Raw genomic sequence first — 24,633 nt, forward strand, 5'->3', positions numbered from 1 at the left:
TTGAAATAGTGATTGGCTTTGAGAGAGTTGGATTTGGAAGGGGTTAATTTTAGATTTAAAAATTGTATAAATACTCTCGTAATACTGTAGTTCATTTTGACTTTTTAACTACAGAGATTTTTTTAACACAAAATCTGCTAGTCGAATGCAGATTCAGATTTGTACGAGTAATTTTCTTTCTTACAATAACTTAACTAGACGGTGAAACAATTTCCAAACAACCAACTATCGTCATTTCACCCTTATTCGACGCACACCTTATTGCGTAGAAACGAACGGTTATGCGCAAGCGTACTTACTTACTTCCGTCAATCAGTAACTTCATTTCTCTTCTTATCGTTCTAGGCTAGATTAGTTCCAAATCTTCAGCCAGTGTCTTAAGTCAGATTATTATCAAATTTTGTATTCAAGTTAGTTTTAAATTTTTTTTCAAAATATCGTTCAGTGATGCTTTCGGGAAAATAACAAATGCTGGTTCAAAGAACGCCGGCAGAATTCCGTGAGTAACATTTTCCCTCATTGATTGTGTTGTTGACAATCGGTCGAGCACGCTTACATAAAGTCAGTATTCTTGTGAATGTCACCGGGTAAACACATCACATCACATCGATCCATCTCTTCCAATTGTGGCGAGAAAAAATAAGCATCGCTCGCAGGGAAAGTAAAGTGACAACCGTGCGCCGCGGGACCAAATTAGAACGGACGCTCGTCGGCTGAAATTAATGTTTTTATGCTGGTAGTGCATTTGGTCTCGCTCTCCGAGAATTATTTCGGCTAAGTGTTAAACTTTAAGGAATGTCATAAGTGAGGAGGATTGGTGAAGATTTGAAGCCGGTTGTAAAAAAAACATCGAGCATAGCTGATTTTGGTAAAAAGTATAACTTTCCGGTTGTACCTACACTGAACAAGCGCGGGAATGCACTAGGAAAAAGTTTATTTATCTCCACATCTTCAACAGAAAACTAATACCGTAAGTTGCCACTAAATGTGATAAACAAGAATTGATATGATTTGAAGTTTAAACTAAATTATGCTCACTGATGATTTGTTCTCCACGTTTGAATAGACCGAAGTTCGAATGTTATATGATCTCTTCTTTCATTCTGAATTCATCACACGATTATACGAGAAGCTGTATTAATTCAACTGTAAACAAAAAATATTCATTCAAATTCTTTTTCAAACTAGCAACACAACGAAAACCCATTTTCAAGTGCCGTAAAATGGGGTAAATCCGAGCAGTTTTAGGATTATTGTCGACATATTTCTGTCAAATTCATTATGTTTCTAGTTTTCCTACACTAAACTGGATCACAAGAAAAAATAAAGTAGTAATGATTTACTAACAATTTTTGAGCAGTTATTTGTCTGCACCCCCGAAGTGAGGTGAATAGGACAGTGCGCAGTGGCTTAGTTATTGAGACACCTGTAACTTTAGACCACTTTTAGACCTTAATCAATGTGTTGTTCTTCGCTTTGCAGATGATTTTTTTGATTGTTTTATACACTCCCTTTACTTTCAACGTTATACTTGTTCATGTTCAAAGAAATGTTAATGTAGGGCCTCACTCAAGGGGCGAAATTGGCTAAGAAATTCAAAGTTTTTTCTAGGTGTTTAGCAGTTTCAGTCATTTTCTGGCTTGAATATATATTGTTTGTTTTAAACTTTGTTTCCTATGATCTTTTAGAGGTTCTAGACCTTCTAGACACTGGCACAGCCCCATAATTAGTTTGATAAAGAATGTTTTGCTATAATATGTTTCCTACTTTTCCAAGCAGTTTGAAATAAATATCTTTCTTCGTGTTCGAAAATTGCAGGGCTGATCATTATTTGCAGTGTTTCATAACAAAACTTTTTTTTTAACAAAACTTAGATTTTTTATGCTTCAAATTTATATTTTTTTTAAAGTTTTTTCAACTTGCATTATGTTTAAGGGCTTATATCCGATGAAACAAGGAACTTTTTGGTTCCGAAAGGATACATTAAATATCCAACCTCAAGTAATAATATTTTTCGCAATTTACGTCCCGATTCATCCCGCTTTACGGTGCTTAGATTCAGGGGTAATAAAGCAAACAGGCAAAAGTAATACTTATACCTTTGCGAAAAAAGTGATACAAAAATATTCTGGAATCAACTTAAAAGACTTTTTTTCTTATCAATCTTATTTGCATAGGTGTGCCAATGTGCCAAGTGCCTATGTGTGATAAACATTCTCCACGACTTACCATGCATTCTCAAGAAGCGGTTTAGTCATCACTGTTTCCAAGTTTCCAAGCAATTTTATCGACGTAATTTTTATACTACAAATAACACAAATCCATAGTTTCGATCTGTTAACGGAATATTTTTAGAATCGCATTGTATTTCTTTTAAAATAAGGTTAATGCTCCTACTTTGGACCTAGAGTCAGCTTTGTCCTAAATTGCCGAAAATCGTTCGCATGGATTCTAGACACTTCTATGCAAATAATAAACTCTTATTCTTTCTTTATCGTATCACATTGGTATTTGCCATAAAAGACATTTGAATGAAATGTTCAACGTTTTTGAAAAAGTATGTTCTCTTTAGTGGTAAAACAGACAGCTCAATTAATGGGAAGCATTTCGAGAAACCAAAGAATAAATCACATAATTTAACAGGCCAAGTCTAAATTTAAAGGGAAACTACCATAGATGTGATAATCTATACCAGGGGTTTTCAGATCGTGCTCCGCAGAGCACTTAGTGCTCCGCGAAGCTTTTGGAAGTGCTCCGCGACGTTCGCAACGAAAATCATAAACCACCTTTGAAAAACTCTTGATATTTTTTTATCGTTTCATTTTTATCGAAACATGAGAAAAAAAAATCACAGGGCATATAGTACGAACGAAAAATTTCTTTAACTTTGTTTTTACTGGCGGCTGAATCCCTACAGGGAAGTTGGCAAAGAAAGGTGGATTGTCAAAATGCACTGGTTTGATCGAACAACGTTGTGTTGAAAGACTGAGTGTGCAAAACACTCAATGAGAAGGCTGTTCTTGCGCCGTACTTGGCGAGCTACCGATTGGAAAAGCTGGAGAAGTGCATACTATTGCTGGAAACTTAATCAAACCTGTATTCGATAAGTCGTCCGTATCATGGTTGATAATAAAACAGTAGAGTTGGTAAATTCATTTCTTATGTCTGACAACACGGTTTCTCGGCGAATTTGTGACATGGCTGAAGATGTTGAAAGCGATTGAGAACTTCAAAATTCGACATGCAGCTCGACGAATCCACAGATGTAGCAGGACTAGCAATTCTGATGATAATTGTTCGCTATCAAGGTTCTGAATGTTTCGAAGAAGATTTGTTCCTTTGCAAACCGTTGCCGACTTCCACGTCGGAGGCTGAAATTCTTAAGCTAAATAATTGATGATTATGTTACAGACAACAATATTCCATGGGGAAATTGCATTGATGTGAGTATGGACGGTGCGAAAGCTATAATTGGGAAAACTTCAGGAGTCGTTGTCAGGATCAAAGAAAAGATCAAAAGTTGCTGTAGTAGTCATTATATCCTTCATCGACATGCACTCGCCATGAAGAAACTATCATCATGTTTGAAGGAAGTCTTGGACGAACGCATAAAAATAATCAACTTTATTAAGGCTCGACCGAAAAATTCAGGGTTATTCAAGGCGTTGTGCGAAGAGATGGTTTGTCAACATTCCACGCTACTACTTCATTCCGAAGATCGCTGGTTATTTCGTAGAAAAACGTTGCCTCGCCTGTTTGAATTAAGATTGACTTCAGTCATTCCTTGAGGTAAAGGAATAAAAATCTTCGATTAAAAGGGCAAAATCATGACTATCAGGAGAAAAATCAAATGTTGGGCAGAATCACTTAAAAAGCGCAACCTAGACAGCTTTCCGAATTTAAGAAGCATTCAATCAGAAATAACCTTGAAGTCATCATCCGAAAATTTCCAAGAATTATGACAATCACATCACTTTTCGTTGATAAATTTATTTTTGTATTCCTTGGTGTAAACTTAAACTAACAGGCCCACGTGTCTAATGAAGTCATTTACAATTACAATTACAATGTTTTGACGCATAATTTGTTGCTTCCAGCAAAATTTCCCGAGAATATCATAAAATAATAAAAAAGATCGAAGCCTTTAAATGCGTGGAACAGCCTATTTTATGTCAAAGAAACCAGAATCATGAACATCTCAAGAATATGAATGCTTGATAGATATGACATCGGATTCAAAATTTCAGGAAAGATTCGTAATCAAAAAGTCGTTGGAGGAGTATTGGTGTCAACTGAAAAATAAATTTTAAATTTAGTCCGATAAAGCAAAACTTATTCTTCTACCGTTTTCCACGACTTATCTATGTGAGTCTGGATTTTCCACATATATCACAACGAAGACAAAGTACCGATCCCGACTAAACGCGGAACCAGACGTCAGGCTACAACTGACACAAATTTAAGCAAACTTGTTACAGCTTGAAATATCGAAGAAAGCGTATTTGTTCTATTGAAATCATTAACTTTTGATAACATGTATTTTGTTAATAAAACCAAGACTATTCAAAGAGTATAACCATTAATTACTGATTTTATTGACTACGATAACAGAACACATCTTATTTAAACGATAAACACTGTCATGTTTTCAAAACTCGAGTTTTTCATTCTTTCAAAAATAAAGGTGCTCCGCCAAAATTTTTGGTTTTAAAAAGTGCTCCGCCGAGCAAATGATCTGAAAACCCCTGATCTATACCATAAAACGGGGTAACTTTGACCAAAATAAATTTTTGCACATCATCATCAATAACTCAGTCTATAGTTTGAATTTTTGAAAACTGTTTTCTACGTTTTAAAGCATATTGATTAAGTTTCAAATAGGCAAAATTTGGTTTGTATTTGATTTTTTTTACGTTAGTAAAAATGTAATTTTAAAATCTTAAAATACCTACTTTTCCAAGGCTCACAACAGCTCTCCTGGTGAAAACAGAAAGCATTTATAAGCAAACGGGTTGTTGATTGTGAAAGAACTACTTTTTTCGTTTGTATATGTATAGTTATAGTCAGGGCCGTAGGAAGAACCGACTAATGGGGGGGGTTTTGGTGACTGATTTTACCTATGACTTTTTTGCCCAACAATTCAAGAATACAAAAAAAATTAAAACAAATTATGTTTGTAACTATATGATTAATCATTTTTAAGTACTTTGACATTTAAAGTTTTGGTATTAATAAATCGTAACTTTTGAAAATTCGTTCTCAACCTAAAAGGTGAGCTAAATTCACTTTCATCGATGGTTAATATCTTTGAATTTGTTTAAGAGTCTGGTAGATCAAACTTAGTTGATTTGGGCATAAAACAAGCTTTTTTAAAGAGATTCTTTATTTCTTGAAAAAACTTATTCTTACTCAAACCATATAATTTTTCAAACTATTTTGCAAATTCAAAGATTTTAACCTTTGATGAAAATAAATTAACTTTTTTTTTAAAGTAAGAGATAAAAATCATCAGATTTTCAGCTAAATTTTTTTTTGAAACAAACTTGAACCAAATCAATGATTTTAGTATAAAATTACGCTTTTTAAAAACTGCAATGTTTACACATTGTGGACCAAATACGAGATATATCGCTTGTCGCTAGTATGCTCCATTCAAAGCATAATTCAAACGTTATAAGTCTAATTATGAAACCTGATTGTACAAAATTTAACACAACACTTCCTGTTATTCAAATATCTATATCAAAATAGCTGATTTTTGGAACATAAACTGCCGAATTTTGGTGTCCTGAATGTTTTTGTAATGTTACTGAAAATATAAAATGTTTGGCCGATTTTTAGGTGACGATTTTTCTTTCACAGCAAGTATTCTTCATAAAAAATAAAATCTATAATAAAAATCCTGTGGATGATTTTTTGAAATAAAATTTGGGTTTTTTGTATAAAACAAAGAACTTATATTCTACCTTTTAATTGTGATTTTCAATTGAATTGTGTTTGTTCACCAAAATTCGACATTCTATATCCCAGAAACCCCTATAAATTTAACAAATTTAGAGTTATAAGTTACCGCAAATGTTGTATTTAATTTTGTATAACAATGTTTGACACAGTCCATTTGATTTATACATACTTCGAAGTGTAGCACACTGTTGCCAAGCGAAAAAACTACTCGTAATTGATTTGTAATATGTTAAGGTCACGATATCTTGGAATTCCTCAACAATTTATGTTGATTGTAAAATTTATTTACAAGTTCAACCTTTTTCTGAATTTTGAATCTGCATTCTAAATCTGAATTCTGAACCTGAATTAAAAAATTGCGCTTTGAATCTGTATCCAAATTTTCTCACGATTTCTGAAATGTACAAAAAATACGATTCCCGAATCTTATTCCATATCAGAATTTTATGAGCCAACTTTAGAGCTCTTATTCATGAATCTTTTATTTAAATTCTGAAGTTCAGGTTTAATCTAAATTCACTATTAAAATTATTTATTTCTAATCTGTATTGCGAATCGGAATTAAATTATGAATTCATAATCAGAAAAGGGGAAGGCTTGATAGCGGCACGTTATCCAAACAAACGAGAGAATTGTGCCTAGCCATTTTTACTGATTTCATCATATACCTGAGAAACCTGAAAACCATAAAAGGATTAGAAAATAAATAAATATTTAGGGCATAAAGCCGATCCACGTAGGGATTTTGAAGCATTGAAGCTTTTTTTAAATCATAATATTGGAAATAAGGACTTTTTTTTAACTTTCTTTGTAAAATTCTGACATACATTAAAAAAATGAAGTCGGGCAAAAGAGGGACATATACACACTAAGTGGAAGGTAAATATAGGTACAATAGTACCTCTGAATCATAGCTTAACCATACAGGAGATTCAGAGCACAAAGGCCCTTATTCTGCGCCTCGAGTGACGTGACGATAGTAGAGTCACCCAAGTCACTCTATTCCAGCAGTCGGTTTAGGTGAGGAACGTCACTTCGGATGAACTTTGTGAGTTCTTACCCTATTCTCGTAGTCACCGTGGGTGAGAATCGTCGCATTCGGGTGACGATTTTAGGTGACAATTGTCGGTACCTTTTCAGGTGGTGACGAGATAGAAATTTAATCGAGAATTTATGTAAATCACAATGTAAGGCTCTAAATGGTTAATTATACTAATGAATGATAGTTTTGGAAATAAAATTAAGCAAATTTATTAGCAAATATGATTTTTAAATATATTGAAACTTTTTCATTGCTATCTCAAATATGTAATTTGGATTGGAATACTGAATGGAAAGTATGATCTTCTAATGAAATCTAAAATTCAGATTTAATTGAAGTTTGTTTTTCGAACCGTTAAAACGATGAAATGACGAAAACTTTGGAATTCAAATATTATAGTACTTTTAATTTTATTTTCACTTTTTAATAATATGCTATGCGAAGAAACCGGATATAGGTTTATGTGACCGAAATTTGTCGTTTGAATCTGACGCTGCTGCTGCTATTTCGTTGGTTTCGATAAATGCTCGGCATTACCTGATCTCCTATCTGGCAGGCGATAACAACTTCCGGCATGCCACGGGGGTAACTTCAGTTTAGGAAAATATATAAACCGGCAGCATTCGCCATTACTGAAAACGAAAAAAAAACTTAACTTCTCTTGGATGATCGAACAGTTTCAGGTACAAAACACAAATTATTTTACATACCTGATAAACCTTTAGAAATGTTTAACAAACACCGCCTTTTGTGCGCTGGGTTTTTGGAGCAGCAGCCGTCGGCATCTGATTTTTTTCCCCGGCAATATGACCCAGATCCGAACTTAGCTTTGATGAACGAAATTTCCACTTACGTCGCACAAATCGTCCGTTTTTCTTCCTGAAGCAGCTTGCTGTAACCGTACCATCCGATGATGGCCATTTTCGAACCGAAATTCTAACCCGAAATTCTAAAAACTTACTTCGGAAAATCCGAAGCGAGAGCCAAATCTAAACAACACCAGCAAAATTCTACCATTTTGACAGATGTGTTCATTCGGTCACTCACCTAGAGTGAACCTCTGTCACTTTACCCACAACGACTCCGGGAATAAGGTGACAAATCTCACGGTGACTCGAGGTGAGGTGACAATCGTCACCTCATGCGCGGCGCAGAATAAGGGCCAAAGTCTTGAATTCATATATTTTTATTTAACTGACCAGTTAGCGCTCTGGTTAGACGACTACAATGAGCTTCTGTGACGCCAAATTTGAAACAAGCGACATTAACACTGAACGAAGCTGTAGCAGTGGATTCCAGAACCAGGATTGACGTATGATACGAAATATCAGAGTACGATATTAAAGGAGCTTTGACTCTTCTTAACACTATAACCATTCTAAAGCTAAGGGAACATGTGTCAATACAAGAGAAGTGACATATATTAGGTAAAACAGATATGACTGTCGACATGCGATATAAGTTTTGATCAAAAACTTGATTTAATAGGGAATATTTAAGGCTTTTGGCAACTTAAAACAAAATTTTTTTGAATTTTTTTTCCACGGAAACGATAATTGTACGGCTTCAATGATTCAATAACCATGACGCAATTTTTAACAATTAAATATCTTTATATGAACGGACATTTACCTCCACAAAATTTTGTTACCAATCCAAAGATAGAAGGGACTGAATACTTGTCCATTATAAGGAAAATACACTAATTTTGCGCTTGACGTAACAGATATAGCTGATGTAATTTAGATCATATTCTTCTATGATTTCACATCGGTTAATATTAACAGATAGCCAAAAGCAATGGGACCGTAAGCGATGCGTTTACGATTCACATTTGAACACTTGTGAAGAGATTTTATTGAACGGAGTTACTAGGAGAGCAAAGAGATTAGTTAAATGAAGAATCATATTCCAAATTGGTAAAACGAGAAAATATGGAAGAATACAGCTTGTGCAAATGCAGGTACTACATATGCACTATTGGCATACCCTTTTCGAGTACTAGCAAGAGTTTAAAACTGATTCAGATTCAAAACATGTTCTTCCAATGTTTTGAACTTGAAAAACTCCGAACTCTGCATGCAATAATTGACCTTGACCTATTTTCTCCCCCGCCCAGATACAGCCTCATTGATTTCCAATAGACAGAAATATGAGATAAACGTATCTGGGAAGTACTGGATAAGTCGCCTCGTACGACATGGACCAGTATCCCAGTGGCAGTATTCTTTAGGCCGCTGTCACACAGCACATTCATGAATCTATTATTTAAATTCTGAAGTTCAGGTTTAATCTAAATTCACTATTAAAATTATTTATTTCTAATCTGTATTGCGAATCGGAAGGAAATTATGAATTCACAAAGATCTGAATCTGAATTTTCAATGTTGGATTGGCATTTCGAAGCTTTAAATTTTTAGATATTGGGTAAGAATTAAGTTTAAGAGCTTCGAATTTGAATTTAATACAAAATTTCCCTTTTCAGGGTTTCAAACCAGCTTTTCATTTCTAATTTCTTATGATTATACAAACAGAAAATCAAGAATCCTGAACTGGATACACTGGAATACAATTTTGGTTTTTGGGAATTATGGAATCAGAATCTCCGAAATGGGTTTAATTAAATTCAAAATTTATTATTTAGACCTGAATTTCGACAATCAAGTGAGAAAATTTTGAAAAAAGTGTAGCAGAATTTTTGATTTGGGATGGATTTTTGAAGTTTTGGCGTTAGTTAGGGTTAACCCCCAACCCCCCCGTTCCTACGGACATGGTTATAGTGCAGTTTTAATAGTCATATAGTAATACATTTTTGAAATTTAAAAAATAAGGACATTTCCAAGAGTAAGCTCGTATTGGACAAATGAATAGGAACTCTATAAAATGGTTAACTTTGGAGAAAAAATGAAAATGGAAATAGTGGGAGGGCTTAGGGAAATGTGTGATGGTAAAGTTTCATTTGTATTATATAGCTCAAACTATTAAGACGCTTGTACCGCTCAAAAGTGATTTTTATCCGTTCGCGTATCAAAAAATCTCAAAATTGTCTATAATTTTGATAATTCAAATCACACAAAACCAACGGAAAAAAGAGAAAAAGTTTTTTTTTACATGTGTAAGATGATTTTGAAAATCAGTTTTTTTGTTGAAAAAAGTGGTGTTTTTGACAACTTTTACAAAATCATTAATTTTAATATATGGATGATTTTTTTTCGGAAATATTTTAAGTATGTTCAGAAGCCAAAAAACACGGCTTCATATTGTAGAAAAAAGAATTTGTTTATATCCAATATTGTTGGTTTGAAAAGCGAACAAAAACAGTCGCAAATGAGTGAATTCACGTCACAAAAAAAGAGAAGTTTTTAATTTTACGAGAAAACTCTGACTTTTTTTAAATAGAAAAAAAGGAGATTTTCTTTAAAAATGATAAGACGATTCTGAAACACTAAAATTTATAGAAATCGGTTGGAATCTAGCTGAGTTACAACAGCGCGAATGAGTGGATTCACGTCACAAAATTTGATTTTTCGTTAAATTTTATATGAAAAATGTGTTCTGAAAGCTGTTTTGACCCTCCAGATGGTCGGATTTTGACAAATCGAGCATAATTTAGTTGATTTTTTTTAATAAGTTCATTATTTTCAAATAAAAATACAAAAAGATTTTAAAAAAAATAAAAATTTTTTTTTGGTGAATCTTTAAATGAAGACAGTAGTAATTTTAACATACGATCCCTCAATATGTTGCTTTTCAAGTGCCAATCAAAATAAGAAAAAAGTTAGGTGCAGATACTAAAAATTTATGATTGTAAAAGTCGGAACAACAAAATATCGTTTTTGAAAGTCTGCATAAAATTTGAAGACTCCAAAGAATGGTTCAGTATAACCACAGTATAACTTTATATTTCGTGACGTGAATTCAGTCAACTACCCTGTTCTGTTTGAACTGAGTGAATTCACGTCACAACTTCAAATCAGCATAACTTAGTTCGTTGTTGTTCAATCGAGAAGCTCCGTACACCAAATTGTGGGTAATTGTTTTCTTTACAACACATTCGAAGACACCGATATTCTATTTCCACAGAGAGAACAGGAATTCAAAGATGTATGTACTAAAGTCCGAAATGTTTAATCCTAGCGTGAATTCACGTCACAAAAGTATTTAGTCACAACAAAAACAACTTAAATTTTAAAACGACCAAATTATATTCATTTTGAAGGAAATTCAATTTGCGACCGTTTGCTACAATTTTTTTCATTGTCAAGTAAGTTGGTTGACTTCTAGAACGATAACAGTGCAGAAAAGTCCGGAAAAGCGATTTCACGTCACGGTGGAATGTGTCTTAAGCAATTATTTCAATTTTTGCCCCTTAATGTATGCACCATAATAATCCTTTTTTCGATTATAATTGTTTTTAAAAGAAAACAACGTTAAAAAACAAGGAAAAATCGATAAACTAGCATTTGTAAATATTATGAAGGTGTTTTGTTTCCTTTATGATCAAGAAAACTCGTTAAAACCATCAAAATAGAGATTGATCAATGTAACCTCGAAGCCTTAAATTCTAAACAAAAACGCAATCGATTTTGAAATCAAATGAATTTCTGTAACCATGTTTAACATTCATAGAAGTCCAGTACAGTTTTTAAAAATATGAAACATACCACATTCCCCTTTACAGAAAAAATAATCGAAATATATTGAAAAAAGTGGTCAATATTACCTCGGATTACGGTACTATCTTTTTTTCCTAAAAATAATAGAAAATCATTGGAAAATAGGGAAAGGGTTCAAAAATAGTACACTTTCGACCATGATGTTCCTATTTTAGACCTGACATCATTTTTTTCAATAAAAACTAATCAATTAAGGTGCAAATTTTCGAAAGGGCATAACTCAGAACCTACATATATTGAGCGTTTCCAAAAAAATTATTGTCAGCTTTAGGTAAATAAGATACAAGTAAATACAAAAAACTTCGAACTATCAGGTTAACGGACTTATTTTGGACCGGGTACATATTTTGGACCAATTTACAGTTTTTTTCCAATATTTCTCTCATAAATCATATTAATCATGAAAATTTTTAACAAATATAGTTAAAGCTACTTCTTCTGATTCTAATCATATCTAACATTTCATTTCAATAAGCTGATAAGGGAAAGAAAATGGAAAATAAAATTTTGGTTTTTCACAGTTGGACCGAATCAGGGCCATTTCAGGAGGCCATTATCCGAGTCGACTTTCAAGAGCTGCATAGCTGTGATGAATTTTACAAATACAAACAGGTTCACAGCTATGATAAAACCCTTAAAAACTAGATTTCAAACTCGAAGAACCTAACAGATTTGTTTTAAAAGCAATTAGACCCATGTCGAAAATAGGTCCTACTTAGTTCCTTAAGGACTTATTTTGGACTACTCATCATAACCTGGGTATTAAACTTGCTGTTTAATGTTTATGAACGTTATAATAAGTTGTACGACGATATGAAAGAATTATGCGCACTATTTCAATCTCTTATTTTAAATAAAATTTGAAATTTTGGTATTATTTTGTTTTATCAACTCGCTAAAGCCCAAACTCGCCTTTTAACGGGGTTCACTTAAATCGGCATAAAATCAAGCCAATCATTGTTTTAACTTCCTATGCTTTAAACCACGTAATGAATAAATCCCCATTAATGGCAACTGTTTGATAGGAAGTTTTCAATAGCTACAGGCTGTAGCTTACAGCTTAAAAAATCTTAAACATGAAACATGAAAAATTTTTGACAGTTTGGTCTAAAAATTACAACTATTCGGGGTTGATTTTCGAGAAAAAAAATAATAAATAGAGGTGAAATATAAACACCGTCTAAAGGAGGGGTTTGGGAAAACCACAACAAATCGGCAAATATGCAACGAGTTTAATTTTTGTAACAGTTGAAATTATCTTATTTCATATTAAAATAATATATGAAATATATGTTTCAAAACTTTGAAAAAAGTTGTTGAAATGTGTAAAACTTACAAGCGAAAAAGTACTGAAAATCTAGTTTTTCAGCAACTGTGGTTATGCAATATTTGAAAAAAAAAATCTGTTGAAAAATTTACTCCAACGATAATTTTTTTCCTAAAACAAAAGTTGCTTTAAAGATGAAACTGAATCTTTCAGCAAAAAAAAATCTGGCTGGTTAAAAAGATGGTTAAAAAGATAGCATAACTCTTGCACATTTTTATCATTTTGAATTTATGTTTTATACAGAACTGAAACCAAACCCACTAAGGTTTGGAAGTCAAAATGTATGCATTGATATCGCGGAGTTGTCGATGTCAGACTTTCTTAGCTTATCATTGGGTCCCTGAAGGAGATTTGCGTTCTGAAAATAGATCATAAAGGTAAGCCAACTGGCCAGTATTTAATACTGCAGATGTCGAGATTACAGTGTGCTGTAAGAATTTTCAAACATTTGAAACACACTATATAACGGAGGAGGTAATTTTCGTTTACTGTGTTATGCTGCTGAGAAATGTGCTGATTGGGAATAAGATTGAAATATTCATATCATTGAATCATTGATAATCCATGATATTAGTTCATAGTATTTGTATTTAAAATGCAATATTTACTTAGATTTTTGAAGTTATTTTTTGAGAAATCTAACCTTTTACTGGCATTTTATATCTAGCTCAAATAAAGGGTATAAGTCCAGTACCAAAGCAGGAACAGTAGGTTCCAAATATGAAATTTTGACCATCCATATTTTTGTTGCATTAACTACGAATAAGTTTTTTTAAAAGCCACGAAACACCTGTCCATTAGAGTGCCCCAAATGACCCAACTTTTGAAAAAGTTATGCGCTGCAGGCTAAAATTGATCCTAGGCCTAGTACAAGATCTCATGCCAAATTTGGGCCAGATCGGATCACGGGAAGGCGTCGCTCAATTTTTTTTTTTTTTTTTTTTTTTTTTTTTTTTGTATCGTTTATTTAAAGAGGGATTAACCTAAAGTTTTCACCCTCAGATTTCAAAAATACATTTTTACAATTTTTCATCAAATTTCACTGTACAATTCACTTATCTTTAGGAATCTTATCATCTTTTCTTCACTTTCTTTGTTGTTTTGCAGTATCACTTCTAGCCCTCCTTCCGGTAATATACTCTGTCTTATTGTTGAATATTTTCGGCATTCCAAAAGAAGATGTTTCACAGTTATTATCACTCCACAAGTTAAGCATATGGGTGTCTCTTTTCCTTCCAGTATATGTTGGTGAGTTATCATAGTGTGACCAGTTCTTAGCCTGGTCAATATTTTCTGCTCCTTCCTTGTTCCAACGTCAGTCCATTTTCCCGTTATCGATTTGACTTCCCTTAACGCGATATCCTGTTCGTTCCTCCAGTTAACTCCATGTGTTTTCCATAATTGATGTCGTACCCATCTAAGCGCGTCCGCTTTTGGCGTGTTCATCAATAGCATATCTCCATCTCGTCCTAAATTGGCAAGTTGATCCGCTTTCTCGTTTCCAATTATGCCGACGTGACTTGGAATCCATACTAGCGTAACATTTTTCAAATATTTGTGTTTCTGAATGCTTTGAATTATTGGATGCTTCACACCGCTTTCAAGAGCTGTTAAAACACTTGCCGAGTCGGTGTAAATTACTGTAGGTGTGGTTGCTTGCTGGATTGCCAATTTGATCGCTGTTGCTTCCGCCGAGAATATAGAAAACGTGTTTGGTAACTGTTTTGAAATATTCCTCTCCATAGAACTGAATATACCAATACCAACTTTTCCATTGGCTAGTGAACCATCAGTAAACAATTCTGTTATGGAATTGTATTTATTGTTTTTGAGATTTGCAAAAAGTGATGTAGCTAATTTTTTGTTCCCTCCAGTTTTAAATTCTCGTTTAATGGTCCAATCGATGTTTAATGCGCCGTTTTTCCATTCTTTACCATTTTCTGTGTGGAGCTTTAGAATAGGGGGAATTTTGTGGTTGGTGAGGTTTTCAAGAAGGGAGTTTGCTCTGTTTAGTATATAATTTTCATTGTAGTTGACTCTTTCAGATATCCAGATGGCCTTTCTCGCCCAGTTTTCCACGGCGAGAAATTCGAATGGTAATACTCCGTTTTCTACATACAAAGCTTTTATTGGTGTTGTGTAGAAAGCTCCTGATACTGTTCTTAGCATATTATTGTAGGTTGCTTTCAGTTGGAGGATTTCTTGAGGCTCGAAAAATTCCCATCCATAAAATAATTTTGCTATTACAGTTGCAAATCCAATTTTTAAGAGAGTTTCGCGACTACCAAATCTGCTAATAACTTTAAGAAATCGAATCCTTGCTTCGCAATCAACTTTAACTGTTTTGATGTGTGAATTGGCATTTCCATTTTGGTTTATGTTTATTCCTAATATTCGAGTACTTCTTTTCCTTGGTATTTCCACACCGTTTGCTTTGAGCATTTTCATTCTGAAAAAGTGATGGCGACCTTTGGTACCGGAACATGTGTGTAATAGCGTACTTTTCCTGGCATTAATTGAAAATCCATTTTTCTCTGCCCATTTCATTGTAGCATCAATTCCTTTTTGTAAATTTTTGCGGCAAATAGCTGCAAATTTACTTCCACAGATCAACAAGATATCATCTGCATAAATTAATATTCTAATATTTCTGGGAATGTGTTCGAAAACTGTATTAATCACCAGTAGGAAAAGTGTTGGAGAGATTACTGAGCCTTGAGGCACTCCAGTTTCTTGTGGTCGAGCAGAAGACAGGGCTCCATTTACTCCCACTCGAAACATCCGGTTTTGAAGAAATTTTCTTACCATTTGATAAGTTCGATTTCCGATCTTTATTCTCACTAACGCTTGTAAGATGCCTTTTCGCCAAGTTCTGTCGAAAGCCTTGGAAAGGTCGAGTGAAACTAGTTCTGAATGTTTCCTTTCATGACGGTGCTCAGTTAATATGTCTTTTAATTGACTGAGGTAACTAGTGGTGCCTCTACCACTGCGGAAGGCATGTTGATTGCGATGGAAAATATTATTTTCTTCCAAGAAATACTGAAGTCTGCGATTTATCATTCTTTCGTAAGTTTTCGCTAAGCATGAAGTAAGTGCGATTGGACGGAAATTTTCTGAATCACCTGGTTTGGGAATAGGAATAACTATACTTTCCCTCCATTCAATTGGGTAATCTCCCCTTTGCCATAAATCATTGAAAGACTTAAGTATAACTCTTTTCGCGATTGGTGGCATATTCGTAATCATACTATATGTTATTTCGTCCGGCCCGGTGGCTTTCCCAACACATTTACTCAGAGCTGAATTTAATTCTGCACCTGAAAAGTCGGTGTCCATAAATTCATTGTTCGATATAAATGGTGGAAGTTCTATGTTTAGATCTGGATGACTGTTTTGAGTGAAATTTTCTTGGAAGTTGTCTGCGATGTGATTGGCTATCTTTTGTGGATCTTCAGTGTACTCTCTTCTTATCGTCATTTTTATTTTCTGGGATGTTTTCTTTCCCGTTATTTTGCCAAATCTTTGCCACATTTCGGAGGTTGGAGTGTGGGCGTTGAAAGAACTGGCAAACTCTTCCCAGGCTTTCTTTTTACCCTTTTGGACCGCATCTCTTGCCTCGGCTCTAGCATGTCTAAAATTTTCGTTTCTATCTCCCCAATTATCGTCGGTTCTTGATGTTTTGCGTAAAATCTTCCATTTTTCTTTCCTGTTTCGAATTTTTGCTTCAATATCTCTGTCCACCACGGAGCATATTTTGGAGCAGTGTTTCCCGTTGTACGCGGGATTGCGCGTTTTGCGGTTTCGAAAATGGCCCTAGTAATATTACCTATATTTGGTAGCGTTATAGAGAGCAGTTCGTCGCTTATGTCTTGCTGGTATTTCTCCCAATTAGCTTCTTTGATTTTCCATTTTTTAACAGTAGGCAGATTTTCAAATATTCCATCAAGCATAACTAAGATAGGAACATGATCACTGTTAAAGGGTTCAGAGTGGGTTGACCATTTTAATCTACTAAGGATTGATGTGGATGCAAAGGTTATATCGATTGATGTGTCCTGATTATTTTGAGTTGGACTAAATCTAGTAATTGAACCGTCGTTTAGTGCAACCATTTCGTTTTCAGCTGCCCAATTAAAAATCATTTCACCCATCGGATTTGTAGAATTGTCCCAAGCAATATGACGACCGTTAAAATCTCCTCCTATTAAAAAAGGGGGGTGGAGATTTTCTACTATAGATCTTAGCGCTTCCTTTGCCATGTTAGAATATCCTGTTTTATAGTGGTTGTAAACGCAGACTAAAGTTACTTTTAATGGAGAAAGTAACCTGACTGCTACCGCTGGAATGCGTGGATCGAGGTCAATGATTTCGTGTGGTACTTGTTTCAATACTCCAAGTACCGCATGCCCTTTTTTTGAATTTGGTTGAAATTTAGATGTATAAATATTATAGTTACGTTCCCAAAAAGTACTATAAGTATCAGTGAGTGTTTCTTGCAACATTATACTTATCGGTTGTTTGTTCCAGACCATTTTCGTTAGCTCCACTTCGTTCCTCCAAAATCCTCGTATATTCCACTGTAGTATCAGTAGTTGGCCTCTAGATCTCGCAGATCGAGGCGATGGCGCTGCATGGGTGGGTGGGTGCGAAAAACTTCTACTGGTTCCTTCGCCGGGGTCAAAGTGTGCTGATATGTTCGCCCTTCCTGGTGTTAGCGAATTGTGGGTGGTGTGTTGTTGCGAATTTTGTGATGACCTAGGAAGGGTGAGCGAGTTTGAAACTGTTCGGTCTGAATTGTTAAGGGAACTTACTTGCAAGTGCCCCGGTTGCCCCCGTACGGCACACTCTCGACGAACATCTGGCGTCCCAGGATCATGCCAAGCAGCCGACGGGGGGCGAGGGCTTTGGGACATCGTTGCGCCTATCTGGGCTGTGGGAGAAGGTTCACCCTCTACGGGTATGAGGATTGCGTCCCGGAGGGCTAGCCTACCAACCCACATATTACCCGGGAACCCTACTTCACTTTCGGAGATCCCGTGCCACAGATGGCCTGGTAGCTCCGTGATTTCGTTGTTTATGTTTCTGATGTTGTTGGTGGTTGGTGATGGTGTGTCGATCATTTGTTCTGTTGTTGTATATGCTGATATCATTTCACTTCCGAAAAAACTGCTCGTTGGTTGCCTCCATACTTTCGTCGGAATCGTCTAATATTACTTCTTCTTCTTCGTCTTCATCTTCTTCAGTTTCCGTTTGTTTTGCGTTCTTGTTTTTCTTCTTGTTGGCTAAAGGAGATAGTGGTCCTCGTTTTCCTGTTTTCTCACCAGCATTTTTAGACTGTTGTTGATTTTTACTTGTTTGCCTCGTTGCCATTGGAGATGGCGGGTTCATCTGCGTATTTACTTTTTTCGGAACATTTTTGGGAACTTGGAATCCAAGTTTTGGCTCATGATCTTGATTTTGTTGTTTTTTAAGTTGTTGTTGAACTGCAGCATGAAATTGCTCTGGCTGTTGTTGTGGATTAGCAACAGGAGTTGTCATTCCAGATGCTGGAGATCCAACTCGGCTGCGATCTTTGTTTGGTGTAATTGTTGGGGAAATATTGTGTTCGCGGAAGTAGTTTTTTACTCTTTCCTTGTATAAGGAAAATTCGGCTTCAATCTTCGAGTAGTGTTCTTTTTCTTTCATTAGAATATCAATTTTTTCAGTCAGAGTTTTCACGTTTGTTATTAGAGATTCAATGATTTTATCTTTCTTGACACTGTCCGCATCGGTGACCGATGCATAAGTGGGTGTAGCGTTTGGCATGCTAACCCTTTTCCGAGCTTCAGCCCAGGAAATGGACTCATCCGTTTTTACGCGAATGACCGCTTCCTCATGGCGATACAGAGGGCATTTCCTCCCCGCCGCGGAGTGTTCGTTATTTTCTTCAGGACAGTGTGGGCATTTGAATTTTTCTGTGCATGTGTTTTCGGTGTTTGAGTGATTACCGGCACATCTAGTACAGCGCGTTTTCCCTTGACACCTTTTTTTGGTATGCCTGTACTCCAGACAATTCCTGCAAATCATTGGACTTTCGTAGTAAGTACGAACCGTGACTTTCATCCACCCAAAGTATACTTCTTGAGGAAGACGTGTACTGCCGAATGTTAAAACCATTAAAGGTGTATTAACTGGTTTTTTATCGACGAATTTTGTTATTTTTCTGACTGCAGTAACTCCCTGGTTTTTGAGCTGTTCTAAAATTTCATTTTCCGACAAATTGGTTGATTCCGGCTGGAAAACTATTCCTAATGTTTTGTTGAGTCCGGGATGATCGAAAATATCCACCGTTGTATTATTATCGAGAACCTTTATTTTCTTCAATTCATCCGCTAACTTGATATTGAAGGTGCTGAGGGTGTAACTTAACCCTCTTCCATCGATCGACATCTCTACCTCTTTTTTAAGCGGTTTTCCCAATTTACTCTCGATTATTGATGAGAACCAAAATGGATTGTTTGGTAAGGGGTTAGGATTTTCTGCTGCGCGTTTGACCATGAGAAATATTTTGCGACCGTCAAATGTTGACGAACGCATATAGGGGGGGATTGGAGATGAATCCACATCTACTGTGGAACCCCCATCCCCGGGGGATGCGCCGGGCGCTTCAAATTTGCACACCTTTTCTACCAGATTCACTTGCGATAATCAATAGGGAAGTAGGAAGAGTACCCTGATAACCCAAATTGGAAAGGGAGCCCCCACCCACCCCTCACTTCCGTTTCCGCTTTCAGCGATAACTACAACTATCGCTACCAGGCGACCAGGTTCGCTAGGGCGTGTTTGCTATCACCACCAAACACTCAAGCACGTGTTTTCAGTAGAGCTTTCCTGCTCTATTTTTTACTCCCGCCACTGCGCGTGGTAAGCGCGCCTCTCTTCTATTAATTCTCTCACTCCCGTTCACTTTGACCCGTAAGCTTTTTATGGCAAGAGCGAGCTTTCGCTTTGCTGCTACCACTATTACTCACTCTCTCTGTTTCGAACTGCTCAGCTGTTCCGCTTGTTTGTCTTCGTAAACACTACCGCGCGCCAAAACAATTTCGAATTTTTTAGCCCTTCACTTAGGCTGCCCGATATACGGGACTTCACGCACACTATTTCGTGCTCACTGTATCTATAGGGGACTATCTATATGTGCTTTACCCAAACCCGAGGGGAATTATCGAAATAGTATCACTCAACTAAATCTCTCTGTGCTCACTTCACTGAGTTTGATTTTCAAAACACCATTTACCGGATGTTCATGCAAAAGCTCAACGATAAAGAATATCCGTTTATCACTTCCGACATGCGATTTTCGATAGATTTATCCGCCGAACGATTTGATAGAACTGCCTCTTACCACTGATTCTGAAGGCGTCGCTCAATGAGCCTGAAGTTTGTATGCGATTTTGAGACATTTGTTCGGGATAAACATGAAAAACCAGTTTTTCATCAATAACTTAAGTTCCCGATTTCTTTCAAAAACGGTTTTTCTTAATGCCTAAATTATGAAAAATATTTCATCCCAAGACTGCATTTCGATAAGAGTTAAGATAAAAAAGTTATTAGGCTTCGAAAATGGGTTAACGGGCTAATGGGATGTTTTAAAAATTAAAAAATGAGAAATTTCAAATAAAGCGGTCGCGGTCTTATGCATATACGTGAGGAGTTGGAATGAATGGGAATAATTTCATGATCGGATTTTTTAGATTGGTTACAAAGCTGCCCGGTGGTAAATTTCAGTAAACCCAATCAGATTCGATTTAGGAGTTCTTTAAAGCGCTTAAAGTTTAGATTTTTATTTCCTCAAAACAAGGAAAGGAAAATTGAAGAAATCGATCGATAGCTTGAAAAAAAAATTTGGCAAAATATAAACTTTCGGGACTTTACCGTTTTTCGGAAAACTGTCAAAAAATCCATAACAGTCGAAAAATCGATACTTCGATTTTTCGATACCCCTAAATCAAGTTGGATTTTGGATTGAGATGAAATTTTGCTCAGGGCAGTTTTTTGAGCAAATCTACAAAATATATAAGGTCGATTTTCAAAATTCAATCATAAAATTTTTCCTATCCATTGCAACCCCTGATGTGTATGCATTAGAATAGGGTTGAACAACCTTTTGCAGAAACGGGCCAAATTGAATTTGTAATATTCTCGGCAGGCCGCACTCAAAATAATATTGAATAATAGTTAGCAGAGCTTTACGTTATTTTTTAATCACCAATTAGGGGAAGGAAAACGAATTTATATTTAAAAACAGTAGAAGTTTGACACTTTTTTTTTAAATACAAGATGAAGCAATAATTGGAAGAGTATTTGCATTGCTAAATATTGATCATTTTTTGATAATTTTAATTTTTTAATCGGTAAAAACTTTTTCACTAATCTTTCATGCAAACAAAATCATCGTTCGTTTCTTTTTTTATACGAAATGAAAATTTTAACCTTTTTCGAACCACAGAAAAACCTTCAACTTTCTGTGGTTCAAGAAAGGTTTGAACTGGAAGTTTGGAGCTAAATCACAACGAAAGTATATTTTTAGTAAATCACTGTCTTCCCGTTGACGTTGAATCGTTAATAAATTTGTAGACTGAAAATTATTATTGTGTACCCGTTTTCGAAAAGTTTTTTCACAATTCAAATTGTGTCCGCGGTAATCAGTTTTTTTCCACGAACGCTGGAAAAACTGTTCCGTATATGATCTTAACATTGTTGCCTTTTGAGCAATGTTATAAAAATCACAGAAACAATCATAATTTCACAGATTTCTAAATGTCGGCTCAAGACTCAATTTATCGATGTTCGGTATGAATTTTCAATGAACCTTCTGAAAATATCATCACAGATAATTGTCACAAAGTTTGTGGGTTGAATCACAGAATTACAAATATTGTTTTTGTCGAAAATTTAGAATTTTGGTCGAAAACTTTTATGCTTAGCCAAGTTACTGAAATCGTTCTTCCAGTCTTTATTATTCAAAAATTTAAAAAAAAATCACTTGTGTATGATTCTATTTTTATTCTTCCTATATTTGAGTGCTAACTGAACGAGTCATTTTTCCGAATCAAATGAAATAATTCAATTTAATAAATAACTGCTGAGTATATTTATCATGAAACTTTATATTTATTTGAAACCAAAAAATTATGATCTCTCTATCGGACTAAGAAATGCCTGTGGTCATCTGAAGCCTAGCCATTTTTTTATAACACTCCCGATCCGCTTTCATAGATTTGAATTTGAAAGTGGAATTTAAATAATTAGGGAAAATGTAATCTGACAAAAAACTCCAATATAACGTGTTGTCAATAAATAAGATTGCATCTATGTCTTTACTGGAACACATTAAATGCGTAAAATTCCAGTTAACATAACGTTTTTTTTTTTTTTGAAAATTTTGCTACAAACAAGTTAATTGCTTATTTAATCAAGTTATTGACATGTCTTTTTTTTATTTGGCATGGATCAGTATTATATGAAAATTTAAAATCTATCGTGAAAACCGCATAAACATGTCTAGAGGACCGCATACGGCCCCGCGTACCACGATTTGCCCATCCCTGCATTAGACCCCTTAAAGCTTTGTATGGAAATTTCACATTTATAAATTTTTACACCTTCCACAACAGGAATGCACTCTGATATACATACATAAATCATCCATGTTTTGGTGCAAGCCCATGATTTAGTGTTAGTGAATAGGGAGTAGGACAGTTAGGTAGACGTCAAATCAGATCCATCCGAAAGTGATCTGAAATAGCTTTCGGATGGATATAAGCTCTGTTCAGCAGCGCGAGCAGAAGCTTTTTTACTCTCTGATTTTAACACAACCAAATAATGTAATTGTGCGTAAAGGAACTGTTTTGCTTTATATACATTTATCCCGTTCGCAACTTTGTACACAACACAACTTGAAGAACAGTTCAAACCAGCCTTGCCAGATCTACGGATTTCTCCGTAGTTCTACGGATTTTCAGCATTTCTACGGAGCTACGGATCGATACTCGAAATCTACGGATTTTCAGCATTTCCTACGGATTTTCTACGGATAATCGAGAAAATTCAAGGGATTCTGCGGATAAATGAAAATTCTACCTGACGACCAAAAAAAAAAGGTCATCAAGTTTTATTTTGCCGAAATCAGTACATTATTCGATTTCCGTAAAATCTACGGACTTGAGCAGTCTTCAATCTGGCAACGCTGGTCCAAACCAATCCGTCGGCTTGTACAGATCGCCTAATAAACACCCAATCAATCGAATCGAAATAAATAGTTGTTGCGTTTTGAAGTTAAGTGAAAACTAACCGCCGCGTTCTAAATAAGTGTCCGAAAGTGTTCCGGTACCAAAACAATCCATATCTGCCAAACCTGAAATTCACCAAGTTCTTTGCTCCAATGAGATCAAAATAAACCAAATTACTTGGAAATCAATAATTTTGAATCTCTATGAGCCCGACTGTGACTCGGACTTTCACAATAAATAGGTGAAGAGTGAAGGTTTTGAGAAATTCGAAAATTAGCCCAAATCGACTCAGCCTAACTATTGAAACTGCATGATTCACACACTATGGTAAATTTCGTCGGTTTTTAATGTTCAAGACAAATATGCTCTTAGGCAAAATATCCTTCGAGCCGGATTTGAACCAGCGACCTATGGATTTCTATCTTTTGCAACGTCTACAGTCCACCGCTCTACCAACTGAGCTATCGAAGGTGATGGTGCTTTTCGTAGCAACGTTGAGATCATATTCCCGATAATTTAATTAGACCTTTTACACATTTCCATCCCAATGACCCGTATTTATTGTTGGATTTGATATGGAAATACATACAAACAAGTAACAATTACGCTGCACATTTCTACCGAAATAGATTATCAACATTTTTGTGGAGCAGCGAATAAAAATGGATTAATCTGAAACGTCAAGGCGGTGTACCTACACTAAGTAACCATCATACGCTCATTGCGTTTGACAAAATTATTTGGAATTTTTAAACTACGTGTGGATTCTTTTCGATACGAATTCATATACATTATGTAGATACTGAAATTAGAAGAAAACGAAAATGTTGCTAATCAGCTAATCCGTGTATCGAAAACATTCCTCTGAAAGCAAGGGAATTTACCAGTGATTAAGTGCGGGGGAACAGCAGCGTCTAAATGCTTTGTTGTCGTTTGAACTCGTCGTGAACCAACCGAAACAAAATACTAAATAGAAAAGATAAAGAAACAAACGTGCTCTTTGAGCTCTTGATTGTATGCTAGAAAGCCATAGAGTCTTTTATCGAACAACGGTAATAAAGTAATCCGTCATTTTTTGGTTCGGTTCAATCAAATTTCGTTATCTGAACTTTTTTTTTCGTTAGATTAGACAAGACGTCTTCGAAATTTGTTTGTTTGGCATTAAGAAAACAGTTTCAGAGCAGGGAAAGGTATTTTTGGATTCGGTAATTATTGATTGTTACTGACGGCATTCTTAGGGGCCGTTCAGATACCACGTGAACAGAAAAATTAAATTTTTGACCCTCCCCACTCCGTGGACATTTTTACCACTACTGGCTTGTAAGTGGTTACAAATTGCTTTTGAGAAATAAT

General features: G+C 35.3%; 1 protein-coding gene and 1 non-coding gene across 3 annotated transcripts in view; one reads left to right on the forward strand and one right to left on the reverse strand.

The window, feature by feature from the left end:
- The first annotated feature begins 369 nt into the window (after positions 1-369).
- LOC129756796 (2-acylglycerol O-acyltransferase 2-A-like) overlaps positions 370-24,633 on the forward strand; it is a 53,447-nt gene continuing 29,183 nt past the window's right edge. The window contains exon 1 of one of the 2 annotated variants that reach the window (XM_055753820.1): positions 370-499. The gene's annotated coding sequence lies outside the window, so the exon portion shown is untranslated. Of the gene's footprint in view, positions 500-553; positions 971-24,633 lie in introns of those variants that run through there. The other variant, XM_055753818.1, reaches the window with a different exon arrangement.
- On the reverse strand, positions 23,661-23,751 carry Trnay-gua (transfer RNA tyrosine (anticodon GUA)). Its single transcript is given in 2 exon segments — positions 23,661-23,696; positions 23,715-23,751. It is a non-coding gene; the product is annotated as a tRNA-Tyr (tRNA).

This window comes from Uranotaenia lowii, chromosome 3, assembly GCF_029784155.1.
Source record: "Uranotaenia lowii strain MFRU-FL chromosome 3, ASM2978415v1, whole genome shotgun sequence".
Taxonomy (NCBI): domain Eukaryota; kingdom Metazoa; phylum Arthropoda; class Insecta; order Diptera; family Culicidae; genus Uranotaenia; species Uranotaenia lowii.